Below are 15,039 nucleotides of genomic sequence, written 5' to 3'. Positions count from 1 at the left end.
TACATTTTCTCCTGCTATGTTATCACAGGCAACAGTTTTACCAAATGTTTTGGTAAAACACCCCTATTACGTGGATGACTATTGTTCTGGTCTCCAGTAGTAGTTGGTTCACTGTCACCCGTCCAGCCCTTGGCCACTGCCGTATATTTTAGGCTTATTGGCTATGGTAGCACTCCACGTCAGGGTATCAATGTCAGTACTGTTCAGGACAGACCAGTTTTGCCACAAAACATTCTTATTCATTTTTTGCTCATGCTGTACATCCACCTGCTTGACGATGGGCCCCTGGTGGTCGCTCAGGGACCCTGACTGAGGGAGTGGCCACCCTCCTGCCACATCAGGAGGATAACAGAGCCATTGCCCCTTAAAGCCTGTCCTCATATATGATGCAGGTCACTTTTTTACACTTCATCGACCAAAGTGAGTCACATGGATGCTTTTTTAAAATTTATTTTTTATTGATATAGTTAATTTACAGTGTTGTGTTAATTTCTGCCGTCCAGTAAAGTGATTCAGTTAAACATATATATATATATACATTCTTTTTCATATTTTTTTCCATTATGCTTTATCACAGGATATTGAATATAGTTCCCATAGTGCTATACGGTAGGACCTTGTTGTTTATCCATTCTATATGTACTAGTTTGCATCCGCTGACCCCAAACTCCCACTCCATCCCGCCATGGGTGTTTTTTTAACTTCAAGGGGACAGGAAACTACTGTCCTATCTCATGCTTGGAAAGAGAACCAGAAATTCTTGGTGAACAGCACTCATGATTACTATTCAGCATCTATTATCAAGAGCTGGTATTTAGTTCTGGAAATTAAGAAACTCATTGGGAAAAAACAAAAATTGAGATCATCTCTGGCATAAATCATGGGTCCATGATGTTATTTTTGTTTTCTGAACTTAGTGACACTATTTCTCCCAACAGACACACACACACACACACCCCTTTCTTTAATGCCACAGAATTATGTATTCAGCACTATGAATGAGAGCTGGCTGTCGCGTGTCACTTGGTTATTTCCATACCTTCTCTTTCTTCCTGCAAAAGAAGCCTGCAGAGGCGGTGTAAAAAGAGTCAGGTATAGCCCTCTTCTCCTCTTTTGTGCTTGTGAGACATGTGATATGTATCTCCTTCCCTTACCAATGCATTTTAAAATGGAGTCATATTTACATTTGTCATTTCTATAAAGCAAGAAAGGTATCTGCTGCCATGCATTGCCAAGCAGACTGGCAGCTGCCACTAACAAATGGTAAAATATTCTTCTCCGGTTCATTATTTCCATAAAAACAAACTCTCTTTCGTTATCATTTCTGAAATAGAACATACACCTCATTCTAAATAACAAAAAAAAGATCCAGTGGCCGTCAAACCCCAGCGCAATGTGTCTCTAGAAGTTAGTGAATAAGTGAAGTGAATCATAATTCCTCACATCCAGAAGAGGATTCACGATCCGGGGTGCCCATTAAAGAAAATAGCCGAGAGCTTCCCTGGTGGCGCAGTGGTTGAGAGTCCGCCTGCTGATGCAGGGGGCGCGGGTTCGTGCCCCGGTCCGGGAGGATCCCACGTGCCGTGGAGCGGCTGGGCCCGTGAGCCGTGGCCGCTGAGCCTGCGCGTCCGGAGCCTGTGCTCTGCGACGGGAGAGGCCACAGCAGTGAGAGGCCCACGTACCACAAAAATTAAAAAAAAAAAAAAAAAAAAAAAGAAAATAGCCGAAAATAGACAGGAATCACTAACAAGGCGTTAACAGTGGAACGAGGTAGGAAGCATCCAGTGGAAAAATGTGCCTACAATTAGATGGGCTTTGGTTTGGTACAGCCTTTTCTCAGAGCCTTCTCTCAGAATAAATTATTTTGTTTGAAATCTTTCCCCCCTGATTCCATCCTTTTTTCTGAGGCCAGCTGAGTTTTCTAACATACAGATCTGGTGGCGTCATCAGATGAGTAGGGCTCCGGAACCGGCTTACCGTCAAGAAAGAGTTCCGCGCCACGCCCCCTCCCCTCCACGCCCCCTCCCCTCCACGCCCCCTCCCCACCACGCCCCCTCCCCACCACGCCCCCTGCCCCACGCCCCCTCCCCCCACGCCCCCTCCCCCCCACGCCCCCTCCCCCCCACGCCCCCTCCCCCCCACGCCCCCTCCCCTCCACGCCCCCTCACCAGCCTGCGGTCATGACCTCTCCAAGCCCATCACCCCAGGGATGCCACCGTCCCAGCGCCCTCCTGGCTGCTGCTTGACGATCAAAGCTACACTTGAGGTTCCCTCGGCTGCCAAGTCCCCTTTGTTTGTTCTCCATCCAGGTCCCCCAATTCCTCACCTCCTGGCCTTTGCCAGGCTCACTCTTCTGCATTCGCTGCATGGTTATTTCCTTACTGCCTTTTTTTCTGTTACGAATTTGCTCTGAGCTCTGGTCTGGGCAAGCCCTGACTGCCGCTCGCTTCCTGGCTGCTGACTCGTTGGTCTGCTCTGTTGTTTGGCTTGGGGGACCCTCAGGATTCCTGACGACATGGCCCCCCGCCTCACTGGGACTCCTGGCACCAGCGTGTCCTTAGTCCTGGAACCACCAGACACCCCTGGTCCCCTCCCCATCTTTTCAGGGCTCTTTTCTTTATATACTGTTTTACTGCACAATCCTGGGTAAGTCATGTAAATCTTTCTGTTTCCTGGTTTTCCCATTTTACAGATATGAGTCTAGGTAAGCTGCAAGCTGCCCACACAGGGCTTGTGACGAGCAAATAAAATAAACACGTGAAAACACTTTAAGTGCAAAGTGCAAAACTGATGTAAGGTCTGATTTTTATTGCAGTGTGGTTTTCTCTGAAGCATCCTTCCTGGGTGTCATTTTCATCCAGAGCTTTGAGATCTGAAAAGTATTGACTGCTAGTTTGATAGACTAGTAGGTAAGAAGGAAAATAACAACTGTTGCTATTGACCATATACCGTATGCCAAGTCCTGGGCTGGGTGCTTTCTATTCATATCTAATCTAATCTTTACATCTACTCTGCAGGGTAGGTATTACGATTGTCATTTTACAGCTGAGGAAACAAAGGCTCAGAGACACAAAGTCACTTGTCCAGGGATGCACAGCTTGTAAGTCATAGAACAAGAGAGTGTGTTCACTTCTGTTTTATTTCAGAGCTGTGATGCTCAGCACGTGTCCTCCTGAGAGGCACCACTGGGCTTTGCCTTTTCTCCGGTCCCACCCGGCCAATTGGCTTCACGCTTTGTTTTCCCTGCCCCGTGGCAGTCGTGATGTAGGGCATGCTCCATACTGATGGTCGTGCCCTGGTGTAAGCTCTTCCCCTTGAGCCTGGGCTGGACTTAGAGACTTGCTTCTGAGGAATAGACCACAACAGAGGCAACGCGATATCACTTCTGAAATTAGTTTACAAGAGACCGTGGCTTCTGTGTTGCTGCGTTTTCCTCCTCCCTCTTGTTCAGTGTGATGAATCCAGCTACCTCACTGTGAGCTGCTCTATGGGAAGGCCCTGGGGAGGGGACTGAGAGCAGCCACCAATAGTTTCCAAGGACCAGAATCCTGCCAACAACCCGTGAAGAGCTTGGAGTCAGGTCTCAGCCCAACTGAACTGCAGATTCACTGACATCGTGAGAGCCCCTGGGCTGGAGAACTCAGCTAAGCCATGCCTGGATTCCTGAACCACAAAATGGTGACATAGTAAGTGTTGTTGCAGTTTTTCTTTTAAACCACTACTTTTGGGGGTCATTTGTTCCACGGCAGTAGGTGACCGACACACATGCTGTATACTGAGAAGCATTATTGATGGAGTCCACTGTCTTTATGGCTGGTGAGTGAGGAAACTAACTGACATGCTTCACTTTCTCACCCAACGAGCAACACCTAATAAGAGCTGAGATTGGAACTCATGTCACTCAAAGCCCAAGGCATCACATCACCCTGTAGGCCGAGCTGCTGGGGGACACATGCCTTTTTACAGGGGCCTTTGGTCGGGGATGAAGGTGACAGGCTGTTGTTTTGGTGCCACTGTACCAATGAAAGCAGATAAGAATTTTACGTCTGAAGATAGATTGGTAGGGAAGGGTTTGGGGACCACAGATCCTAGAGGGCTTCCTAAATATTTCCAGGTAAGTTAATCCTACTCCACTTGAATATAGAGCCACTTTGACCTCAGGCAGGGGTCAACATTTTTCTGCAAAGAGTCAGAGAGTAGGTATTTTAGGCATTGCAGGGCACATATGGTCTGTTGCATATTCCTTTACTAAAAAAAACCCAAACAAACATTAAATATGTAAAAGCATTCTTAGCTCAGAGGTCTTATAATAACAGACTATGAGTCACATTTATCCCAGGCTGTAGTTTGTTACCCCCGACTGAAATTAAGGTGACCCTCAATGACTATGGCTTAATCTGGGTATGGTTCTCCACGGGGTTCCCAGAGGGAATTAAGCCCTAATGTCCTAAAGCATCCATTATATGTAATGAGTCAACTTCTCTCCTGTGGATTTAGAATGGTATTTGTTATGTACATACTTGGGAAAATTGAATAATACTCACTCAAAAGACTTTTGTGTTCTGCAGCTCAGATGACAAGCCCTGGCTAGTGGCACACGTAATCACACACTTATTCATTCAACAATCATTAAGTAGGCACTCAGTGCTCAGTGTTGGGTTATATGGTGTGACAGCAGAGATAAGTAAGTCTGGGCTTTCCCTCAAAGACATCATGCTGAATGAACTACAGGAAATTTTGAAAATAATTTCTGAAGTCATACTCAGGCAGAAACAATGTGATGACTCTAATAAGTATTCCTTTTTCGCTAATCTGATATTTTTGCTATAGATTGAGGGCGTTTCTTTTTCTCCACAGGGCTGTGATCTGTGCTACGCAGACCTATTGACAGTTGTCTGAGAAATAAAAAGACCCCCTGGAAATATCTGTCCACAGGTAGGCCTGGGTGAGAATTAATCCTTGCCCACCACTGACTATGTGACTTTGGGCAATTACTTAACCTTTTTGAGATACCTTTTCACCATAAGATGGAGAAAATAGTAATACCCACTTCAGTGAGCTGTGGTGTAAATTTAAATGAAAAAAAAAATGTGCAAAGCCCTGAGGGGTGTTGCTAAATACATAGCAAGAGCTCAACAGAAGTACCTGTTACTGCTGTTTTCAGGGTACGACCCATGATTTCAGGGGCATCAGATACATGCTCTTAATTTTTTAAAGTCAGATCCATGTATATATGTATATGAGATGTACCCATAGAAAGGAAACATCTGCAGTTTTGTGTAATTGCTTTGGCCTCCTCAGAGAACTGGGTCAAGCTATGGAGGGTCAAACATACCTAATTAGAGAATCTGCCAATCCCGAATATGTGCCATTTGTAGAATGATGGTTTGATTTCTTCTCAATACAATAAACTGGCTGTGCAGGAGGGTGGGGAACGGGGAAGGGGAAGCATCACTTCAGCAAACTCCTGATTTTAACTTATTTTTTCCATTCCTTTTGAGAGTTTCTTCATGCAGAAAAATCTCTCTCACTCTTCTGGATTCTGAAGTCAGAATAACAGAACCGAGCTTTAGTGAGCTCTTGCTTTGCACCAGGCTCTGATCAGTTAATCTTCACTCAGCCCTATGAGAGACGGAATATTTTATCATTCACAATTTACATAACAGACAACTTGCAGAGATTGCCCACCTAACCTGACCCTGGTCATACGGCTGGGGCATCTGTGGTCTGGTTTAAATCCAGGTAGGTTTACTTCAGAGCCCCACTCTTAATTCCACTGTCCTACTACATGGCTACACAGTAGAAAGAATTTGAGTCACATATGCAATTAAAATGTTCTGGTAGTCACATTTCAAAAAAAAAAAGGAAACAGTGCAATTAATTTTTAAAATTCATTTTATTGAAGTATAGTTGATTTACAATGCTATGTTAATTTCTTTTTAAAATTAATTAATTAATTAATTAATTAATTAATTAATTTTTGGCTGCGTTGGATCTTCATTGCTGCGCACAGGCTTTCTCTAGTTGCGGCGAGAGGGGGCTACTCTTCGTTGCAGTGCATGGGCGTCTCATTGCGGTGGCTTCTCCTGTGGTGGAGCATGGGCTCTAGGCGCGTGGGCTTCAGCAGTTGTGGCGCACGGGCTCAGTAGTTGTGGCTCATGGGCTCTAGAGCGCAGGCTCAGTAGTTGTGGCGCACGGGCTTAGTTGCTCTGCAGCATGTGAGATCTTCCCGGACCAGGGCTTGAACTGGTGTCCCCTGCATTGGCAGGCGGATTCTTGACCACTGCGCCACCAGGGAAGTCCCGCTATGTTAATTTCTGCTGTACAGCAAAGTGATTCAGTATATATACCTTCTTTTTCATATTCTTTTCCCTTATGGTTTATCACAGGATATTGAATATAGTTCCCTGTACTCTATAGTAGGACCTTATTGTTTATCCATTCTATATGTTTGTGTCTGCTAATCCCAACCTCCCAATCCTTCCCTCCCCCAAAGGTGCAGTTAATGTTAATCATATATTTAAGTTAACCAATCATCTTTAAGATGTTACACTTCAATATGTAATCACAGAAAATAGTCTTCTTTTCACACTTCAGGAGTTATCACTTCTGCACATCTCCGTTAGGACCTTTCACTTGGTTGGGGGCCATGCGTGGCTGGTGGCCTCCATAGTGGAGAGCATAGCCCTGTGCCTGCTCAGCCAGAGTTACTGGACTTTCTATTTACATCTCTATGTTTACATAATCTTTATTCTTTTGTTTTGGTATCTTCAAAACTATTAAAAAGATCCTGAGTAGTAAAACTGAAAGTAAGTTTTAAAAAAAAGGAAGAAAAGAAAGCAGTGGTAATAGGGTCATTGTTTGGGGACTTCTAACAATGCCTAAGGAAGCTGTGTTCTTTGGTGACTTCTGTCAGATTGCTCAAATATTTTGAGTTCAACTGCTTGCCCATTTAAGAACATAAGGTTCATTTATCATGTTTCCCCCTTGGCCAAGCAGAAATCTAAAAATAAGCTCTTAAGTTGTTAGGTTTGACCGAACTCTTTATATAAATATCCGTTTGCAGTTGTTGTTTTAGCAAAAGAAAAAGCCAGTCTCCTAAGTGTTTTGGCTCTAAAAACTTTAGGAAACTGATTTTGCCCCTAAACACTTCCTTCCTCTAAACCACATACAGACTGAAAAAAAAAAAGGAAGTGAAAATTAGATTTTATTTTATTTTTCCTACAAGAGGACAGAAAAGACAATCCCTTCCCCCATACGACATTCTTTTGCCATTAGCCTTCCCACCACCAAATTCCAAATGATGATTAGAGGATGAAAAATTGGCCCCTTAATATAAAGCTTAACTCTGTAAACTCTGTGGAGTCTTGGTTTCAGGTGTCACATCTCATCTGACAAGTCTGGAAGGGCCTGCAGGAAATCTCTGCGTCACATAAACCCCTTTTTGCGTCTCTGGCAACGTTTCCCCAACACTGGACGCAGAGAAGACAACAGTAGACAGTAAGTGCTTGTTGAATTAAAATTTTAAAATTTATTTGAGGGAACTCAAGAAAAATTTGTATGGACTATTATAAGAGAAAAGTGGTTTGCTATTTCCAAATATACCAACGGAACACTTAGAAGATGTATTTTGATTAGAAGGAAATGACCTGCGGGCAAGGAGTGACATGAAAATGTGGGTGAAAATCCTGGAAATTAAAAGGGTGACTGGCTTCTAGAGGTTCCTCCTTGACTCTGTCTTTACATGAAATTTTAATATGAATAAAATATAAAAACTAAAAAAAAAGATAAAAAATATGTAGAAGAATATCTGTAAAATTTTGGTCAAGGGGAAGATTTTAAGGTAGTAGGTAGGAAACTTAGAAAACACAGTTATATTTAACCTGTCTCTCTATAGAAATACATATATACACACTCATATATGTGCATGCATGTATGTATTTGATACATGTCTTAAGCAAAACAGTGAACTGGGAAAAATATATGCAATTAGAATATTATCAGAAGACATAACAAGTTGCTCTTCCTAATACACGAATAACTGCTAAAAGAAAAAGCAAGTTATAAATGAAAAAAAAAAACAAAGAAAATAAACTATATTTTCTTCCTCACTAGTGAATCAGAAGTGCAAACTATACAAAAATCAGACGAAAATTTTAAGTCATCACATAAGCCAAACAAACAAACATCCGACTATAGTGAAGTATGCTGGCTTCCCAGCTGCTGAGGGTATGAATTGATTGAATAAATATAATAGACTTCAAGCGATTTCTGGTGAATAATACTTACTAATAACATTAATGCTAGCTGTCTGGGCTTAAAACATTTTAGCAAAGTATCTTTCAGAACTGTGTGTAGGGTAGAGTGAAATCATATTCAATATTAATGCTATATGTCCTTACAGAGAAAGACAAAATAGCACGTGATATCACTTATATGTGGAATCCACCCACACACAAAAATGATACAAGTGAACTTATATAAAAATAGAAATAGACCCACAGATATAGAAAACAAACTTATGGCTACCAAAGGGGTAAGGGGGGAGGGATAAATTAAGAGGTTGGGATTAACACACACACACTACTATATATGAAATAGATAAATAACAAGGACCTACTGTATAGAACAGGGAACTCTACTCAATATTTTGTAATAGGCTATAAGGGAAAAGAATCTGCAAAAGAACATATACATATGTGTGTGTACGTATATATGTGAACATATATAACTGAATCGCCGTGCTGTACATCTGAAACTAACTTGACATTGTAAATCAACTCTACTTCCATACAATTAAGAAGAAAAGAAGAGCAAAATAAAGTTATATGCCCTTATGTGTTTTAGAAAATGAGAATTGCTATTAACCAGCTGTGTAATTTGCCTTATGCAGCAGCCTTCAGTTTGCCTAGACGACCACTCTGGCGATAGGCTAGGGCCAGAAGGCACAGGGCTGGCTTTGGGCCGAGGCTGCCCACGGCCTTATCCCTTCCCTGCTGCAGTGGCCGGGGAGTCTGGTGCTGCTGCTGACACGGGCGGGGGAAGCTTCCCGATGGCATCGGACTGGATGTGAATGAAAAGGAAGCCTTTACTGGCTTACACTACTGAGATTTGCTGGTCAATATCTGGTCCTTGTGGTCTAGCCCAACCCAACTAAAACAACAATACAGATAGTATTCTTTAGGGACTATAGAACATACATAGTCTCTCCATATAACATAGAGAGAATGTATATGTACATTCTCTCTATATTATAAAATATATATATTTAAAACATATATATATGTTTTATATATATACATATTTATGTTATATATGTTTTACATACATATATATGTATATATAAACTATATATATTCAAATGCAGTTAAATATAACTGCGTTTCTTTCTAAGTCTCCTGCCTATCTTAAGGTCTCTCCCATGACCAAAATTGTACAAATAGTCTTCTACATATTCTTTTGTTTTTGCTTTTATATTTAGCTTTTCCATTTTGCTCATATTGAAATTTCATTTAAAGCATTCAGACACATCTTACACACACTAGCGTCCTCGACTGGATGAACTATTTTGGATCATTTGGAAGCACCTTTGAGATCTTATATCACTTTCAGGTTGTTATGTAAATAGATCATCACTCACCTGTAAGTGTTAACCGAGCGCGAGGCCACGGTCCTGATGAAGACGCTTCAAGTCGACTTCTCGTGGCGGCGGCAGCTGCGGCTTCTGAGGCTGCTGCGATGCTAAGATGAATGCCTCTCCCGCCCTCGAGTCGTTCTTGCTCTTCGAGGGCGAGAAGAAGATCAAGGCACCCGATGCCTGTTTGTTCACCTCCAACAAGGAAGACCACGTGCTAGGAAACATCATCAGATCGCAGCTGCTGAAGGGCCCCCAGGTGCTGTTTGCTGGCTACAAAGTCCCCCATGCCTTGCAGCACAAGACCCTCATCCGTGTGCTGACCACACTGGATGCCATCCTTCACCCACGCCATCACAGGCCTCTTCTGCGAGCTCTCCCTGCTGGAAGGGTGCGTCCGGCTGGCCATCAAAGACAAGCAAGAAGGAATTGAATAGTGGGCTGCACCTGGCCCTTCTCCAGGCACCAGGTGGACAAGAGCACGTCTTCCAGCCGTGGGCCTCCTTGTAGAAATTCCAGCGAGCCCCTCAACCCTGACACCGATGTGTCCTGTACATAGAGTCTGTTTCACCTTCCTAATAAAGTGTGGCAGGAAAAGACCGAGCTGTGGGCGGAGGCAGAGCTGACTTCACAGCACTAGACCGTCAGTTCAACGGAGGTAGAGGACCTGTTCCGAAGCCACTCGGGGGCCTCGTATCAAAGCGGCGTGGCCCGGAGACTCAGATTTCTGTCTGAGAGCATGGCAGGAACAAACTCATCTGGACAAAAACTGGGAACCTGCGGCTCCCAGGCAGTGTCTCAAGCAGAGGGAAACTGAAAGCCCATGTGCTTCTAGGAGTCTCTGCTCTAGAAGCCTCAGCTGCCGGACCTGCTTACCTCAGCGTAGGGACGCTTGATGGGGCCCACAAACAGCTCTCCCCAGGCTTCTCTTACATAGTGGAGTTTAATAAAAATAGTCACTGATAAAAAGCAATCAATCAATCAACTTCTCATACTGGTTCTGAATGTCCTGTCCTGAGTAGCACCCCATTCTTTGGAATTCTTACCCTGTCTCATGGTTCCATGTTCTTCTGCTTTCTCCCTCTCTCTCCTGGGGCGTGGTGCTTAGCCTTGCTTTCCCCACTGTCACTTTTGGACCCATGGAGCACCGTTCCCAAACTGTGATCCACGGACGACTGAGCTTCTCCTTTCAGGCTCTAGCCTGGGACCCAGGGGCCTTGTGCCTTTGAATGCCCTTCTTGGTCATTCAACCCCCAAACCCCAGCAGTGGGGTAGGGGAGAAGGTCAACACCCTTAGGTGGTGATAGCAATAGAGTGGGCAAGCCATCATCAGAACTCCTCTCTCTCAAAGTCAAGGTTAATAATCCAACATCAAAAACCATTGTGAAATTCTGTGAATACTTGGATTCTTAAACAATTTCCACACTTGGATTTTTCATGGGTCCTGAGTTTCCAAGTGAACAAAGCTTGGAAAATTCTTCTTAATAAGTTCATTATTAACAAGTAGGTAACTTTTAACATAGCACACCTAGGTTTACAGACCTGGTTATACTGCCTGGAAGCTGTTAGCTGATACTCTGAGATACTGCAGGAAATCATTACTTCATAGAGGTAGTATTTTTTTCCTAGAGAGCTAGGATTAATTACATTTTGATAATTTGTCTTTATGAAGATACCATGGTAGTAATTTTTCCTTAGTGAAAATAAGCTGCAGCTGGACATAAATAAATCCCAAATGTTCATCAACTAAAGAATAGTTATATAAATTATTTTTTAATTTGTGTAATGTAATCTCATGCAACTATTAAAATAAAAACTAGAAAGACAAGGTTGGAGCAGAGAAGATTAGCAAGAAATAATGCTACAAGAAAGAGCAGAACATGGCGTTTCCTTTAAGGTTAAAAATCCCACCCATGGCCCCTGAGTAGGGAATTCAGTGGTATGGCTGTTCTGAATTAAGGTTGATCAATGCATATTCTTCATGTTTGGATGGACTTTCAAAGGTGGGTGCTGCTGAGGACTTCATTTCCACGAGAACTTGAACAGCTTTCCCAGAGAGGAAATAGCTGAACACAAGGTCTTCATGGTTGATCCCAATCTCCAAGCCTCACACTAAATATGGAGAAGGGGGGGGGGTGGAGGGGTTGCAGTTGTCATTGGGAAGTTTACCAGACAAACATTAGAGTCATGATGCCCAAACTTTGTGTAGAGACACTGAAGAAAATTTGGGAAGGAGGGAATGGAGGTGGTAGGGCAAGGGCTGGGGTGATGGTGGGCTCTATTTTGAGCACAATATTTCACAACTACCATTTGGTGTTTTCTTCAAACACAGCTTCTTCTATAGCTTTTTGCTCCCATTCCCAAGCACTTGCGCCAAATTTGGAGTAAAACTGAAAACTAAAATGAGTCAAAGAATGAGCTGAACAATGTGTGTGTGTGTGTGTGTGTGTGTGTGTGTGTGTGTGTGTGTGTGTGTGTAGGGGTGTGATATAAAGAAGGTAAAAATTTCCTCTTCTGTGTTGGGAGTTTTAACCCCCTGGTATATAACCTTCCATGGATTCCATAAACTTTGTGCTTTAATTTCTTCATCTGTGAAATGTGGTTGCTGTGAGGGTTAAAAGAGCTGATACCTATAAGAGAATCAGCACAGTTTCTGGCCCATGAAGTTCAGCTATGAGGATGGTGATCATGGCTACGAGGATGATAAAGATTAAGGCTCAAAGCTGAGTAAAAGGAAGCCAGCTCGTCATCCATATTTTAAAGAAAATCCTCAACTATGGGATCAAGGTAACTCTAGACCTCATTTACAGGTGGCAGATCTGGCCGTGTCATCTCCAGTGAACACCTCAAAATTCTTTGCCTTCTCTCACAGACACATTCGATGTTAGGCTGGGTAGTTTGGGGTACTGTAACAGGATGTGAGGTTGGCATCGCACACAAAATCTGTGCAAGTGCTACTGGTCAGAGGGTGGCTTTCCTCTGTGCAGATGTTTAGGAGCCAAAGCTCCTTGCATGCTGTGCTCTGACCATCTCTCCGGGCACAACAGTCGTCTGCATTGAACTGACGGAATGAGGACGAGAAAGCAAGAAGCCACCAGCATCTTTTTTTTTACATATTTATTGAAGTATAATTGCTTTACAATGGTGTGTTAGTTTCTGCTGTAGAACAGAGTGAATCAGCTATACGTATACATATATCCCCATATCCCCTCCCTCTTGCATCTTCCTCCCACCCTCCCTATCCCACCCCTCTAGGAGGTCACAAAGCACCGAGCTGATCTCCCTGTGCTATGCGACTGCTTCCCACTAGCTATCTATCTTACCTTTGGTAGTGTATATATGTCCATGCCACTCTCTCACTTCGTCCCAGCTTACCCTTCCCCCTCCCCGTGTCCTCAAGTCCATTCTCTAGTAGGTCTGCGAGCGGAGACCTGGAGGTGACACATGACCTCCACTGTCTTTCCACTGAGGTCAGTGGAAAGGGGTCAGGTGGAGTCCCATAAAGCCCACCTACATGCCTGTGTCTCCCTCTGCGTCATGGTCTCCCAGAGACACGAGGGGGCAACAGCATTTTCACAGACAGCGAGTTCTCCTTTCAAGAAAGGTAGAGGGACAGAGGTTGAACTGCAAGAAGGGGACCCCAGCCACCTCATTCTCGTCTAAACGCTTACTGAGCTGCAAAGCTGGCAGCGCCATCCTGGCATGACCCCTGGGACAGAAGGTGAGGGGGATCGTAGGAGATGTCGATGTGTGTTCTCCAAAGTTAGGGGGCCAGACGTGAGCACGGAGACTAAGGCTACTTCTCACCTGTGGTTTCATCAGGCGAAAGTCCCACCAGAGCAGCTGAATCACGCAGCGTGTGGCAACCCTGGTTTTGGATACGCCGGAAGAAAATGGAGACAGGCTCCCGATCCGTCAGAGCACCCACAAAGGACCCCGAGGTTCTGCAAGGATGTACGTATAGTCAGAGAAGATACGCAGGTCTTCACGCAGCAGTCTGAAGAGGATGAGAGGATGCCCCGCTCCGAGAGGTGTTTGGAGACAGCGGTCCTTGGATGTGGTTGCCCCTACCTGAAGGGATCTCAGTCAAGGAGAAGCTGAACAGAGCCCCTAAAAAATCACACACAGCCTCGACTCAGAGGTCATCGTATTGGTGGAGACCCCAAGGGGTCCATCGGACGGTTATCTTCTCCCATCAACAGGCAGCCAGCTTGCCAGACACCCAGCACTTTTCTATGTCTTCTTCCTACGTGATAGCACATAGGAAGAAGATGGGAGGAGGAAAAGAGCAGACAGTGCCTCTTAGGAACCAGAGGTCACACGGGTTAAAGATCAAGGCTGAACTTCGGGGAAGGGAAATATGAGAGCAGAACTTAAAATGAGAAGGATTGAATGATACTCTTCTAATAGCCGAAAGGGACCAGGAAGCTACGGGATCTTCCAAAGATAAGAAGGGACCGGAAAAGAAAATGCCACAGTTTATGGTTAAATACAGCGATAGGATAAAAGGACATCAAAAACCTCCAACGTGTCATGTCCCTCTCAAGACCAGCCCGCTGGGTGAACCGGTTTCCTAAACGCAAAGGTGTAAAAGCTGCAGGGGGAAGAAGACACCGCTTGCCTTTAGGAATCTGTTTGCACTGATCGGCTCTTACCGTTTGCCTCATCAGTTGACCGGTCTCTGCCAACACGAGTTTACAGTGGGGAGGCGGTGGGCTGTGTGCCCCTTAATCTTTGGGCTTTGCAGAGCCCGAGTGGTCTGGTTGTGGGCAAAGAGGGGAGACGGGTGAGGGCGGAGGAGACTACTGTTCTCCATCCGGGTGGCATTAAGGGCCTTGGGGCTTGTGTGATCGACAGAGAACTGCCCTTTGGACCAGCAGGGCCCAGGGAGGATCTTGGGAATCTAAATATTTAGGGGGAACTTTTTAGGGCCCAGGATCTCCTGTATGAGCAGGCAGAGGCTTAGAGAGAACGAAAATCAGTTTAATGGTTTAAATGCTGTCGTCCGTAGCTGTAAACTGGGGAGACGGGAAGACGTGCGGGTTTCAAGGATGAATAATTAAGAGGAATATTTATTCATTCATCCATTTTTTTATTCAAAAACATGTAGTGAATACCTACTATGTGCCACGCTCTACACTAGATGCCGGGTATGCAATAGAGGGTAAAGCATCTAAGCTCTGCTGGGCTCAATCTGTGAAAGCGAACACAGAGGGCTTTAAACGGGCACTGGATCTGGTCTGAGGGTGGAAGAGAACGGATGGAGTGTCAGTATGTAAGGATAATGGGAAACAGGGTTCTTCACGTTTAGGAATTCCTATAATGTTGTGTTAATACTCCTTTCATAACAAATAATAATCATGAAGGAAATGAAAATCTTGGCACGGTGAACCAAATGGAGAACT

At 44.3% G+C, this 15,039-nt stretch overlaps 1 pseudogene; it reads left to right on the top strand.

The window, feature by feature from the left end:
• Positions 1 to 9,663: 9,663 nt before the first annotated feature.
• On the top strand, positions 9,664 to 10,071 carry LOC131767872 (DNA-directed RNA polymerase II subunit RPB11-a pseudogene; annotated as a pseudogene).
• The last annotated feature ends 4,968 nt before the right edge of the window (positions 10,072 to 15,039 follow it).

Source organism: Kogia breviceps, chromosome 13 (genome assembly GCF_026419965.1).
Source record: "Kogia breviceps isolate mKogBre1 chromosome 13, mKogBre1 haplotype 1, whole genome shotgun sequence".
Lineage (NCBI taxonomy): Eukaryota > Metazoa > Chordata > Mammalia > Artiodactyla > Physeteridae > Kogia > Kogia breviceps.
This window is presented reverse-complemented; position numbering and strand designations above follow the sequence as displayed.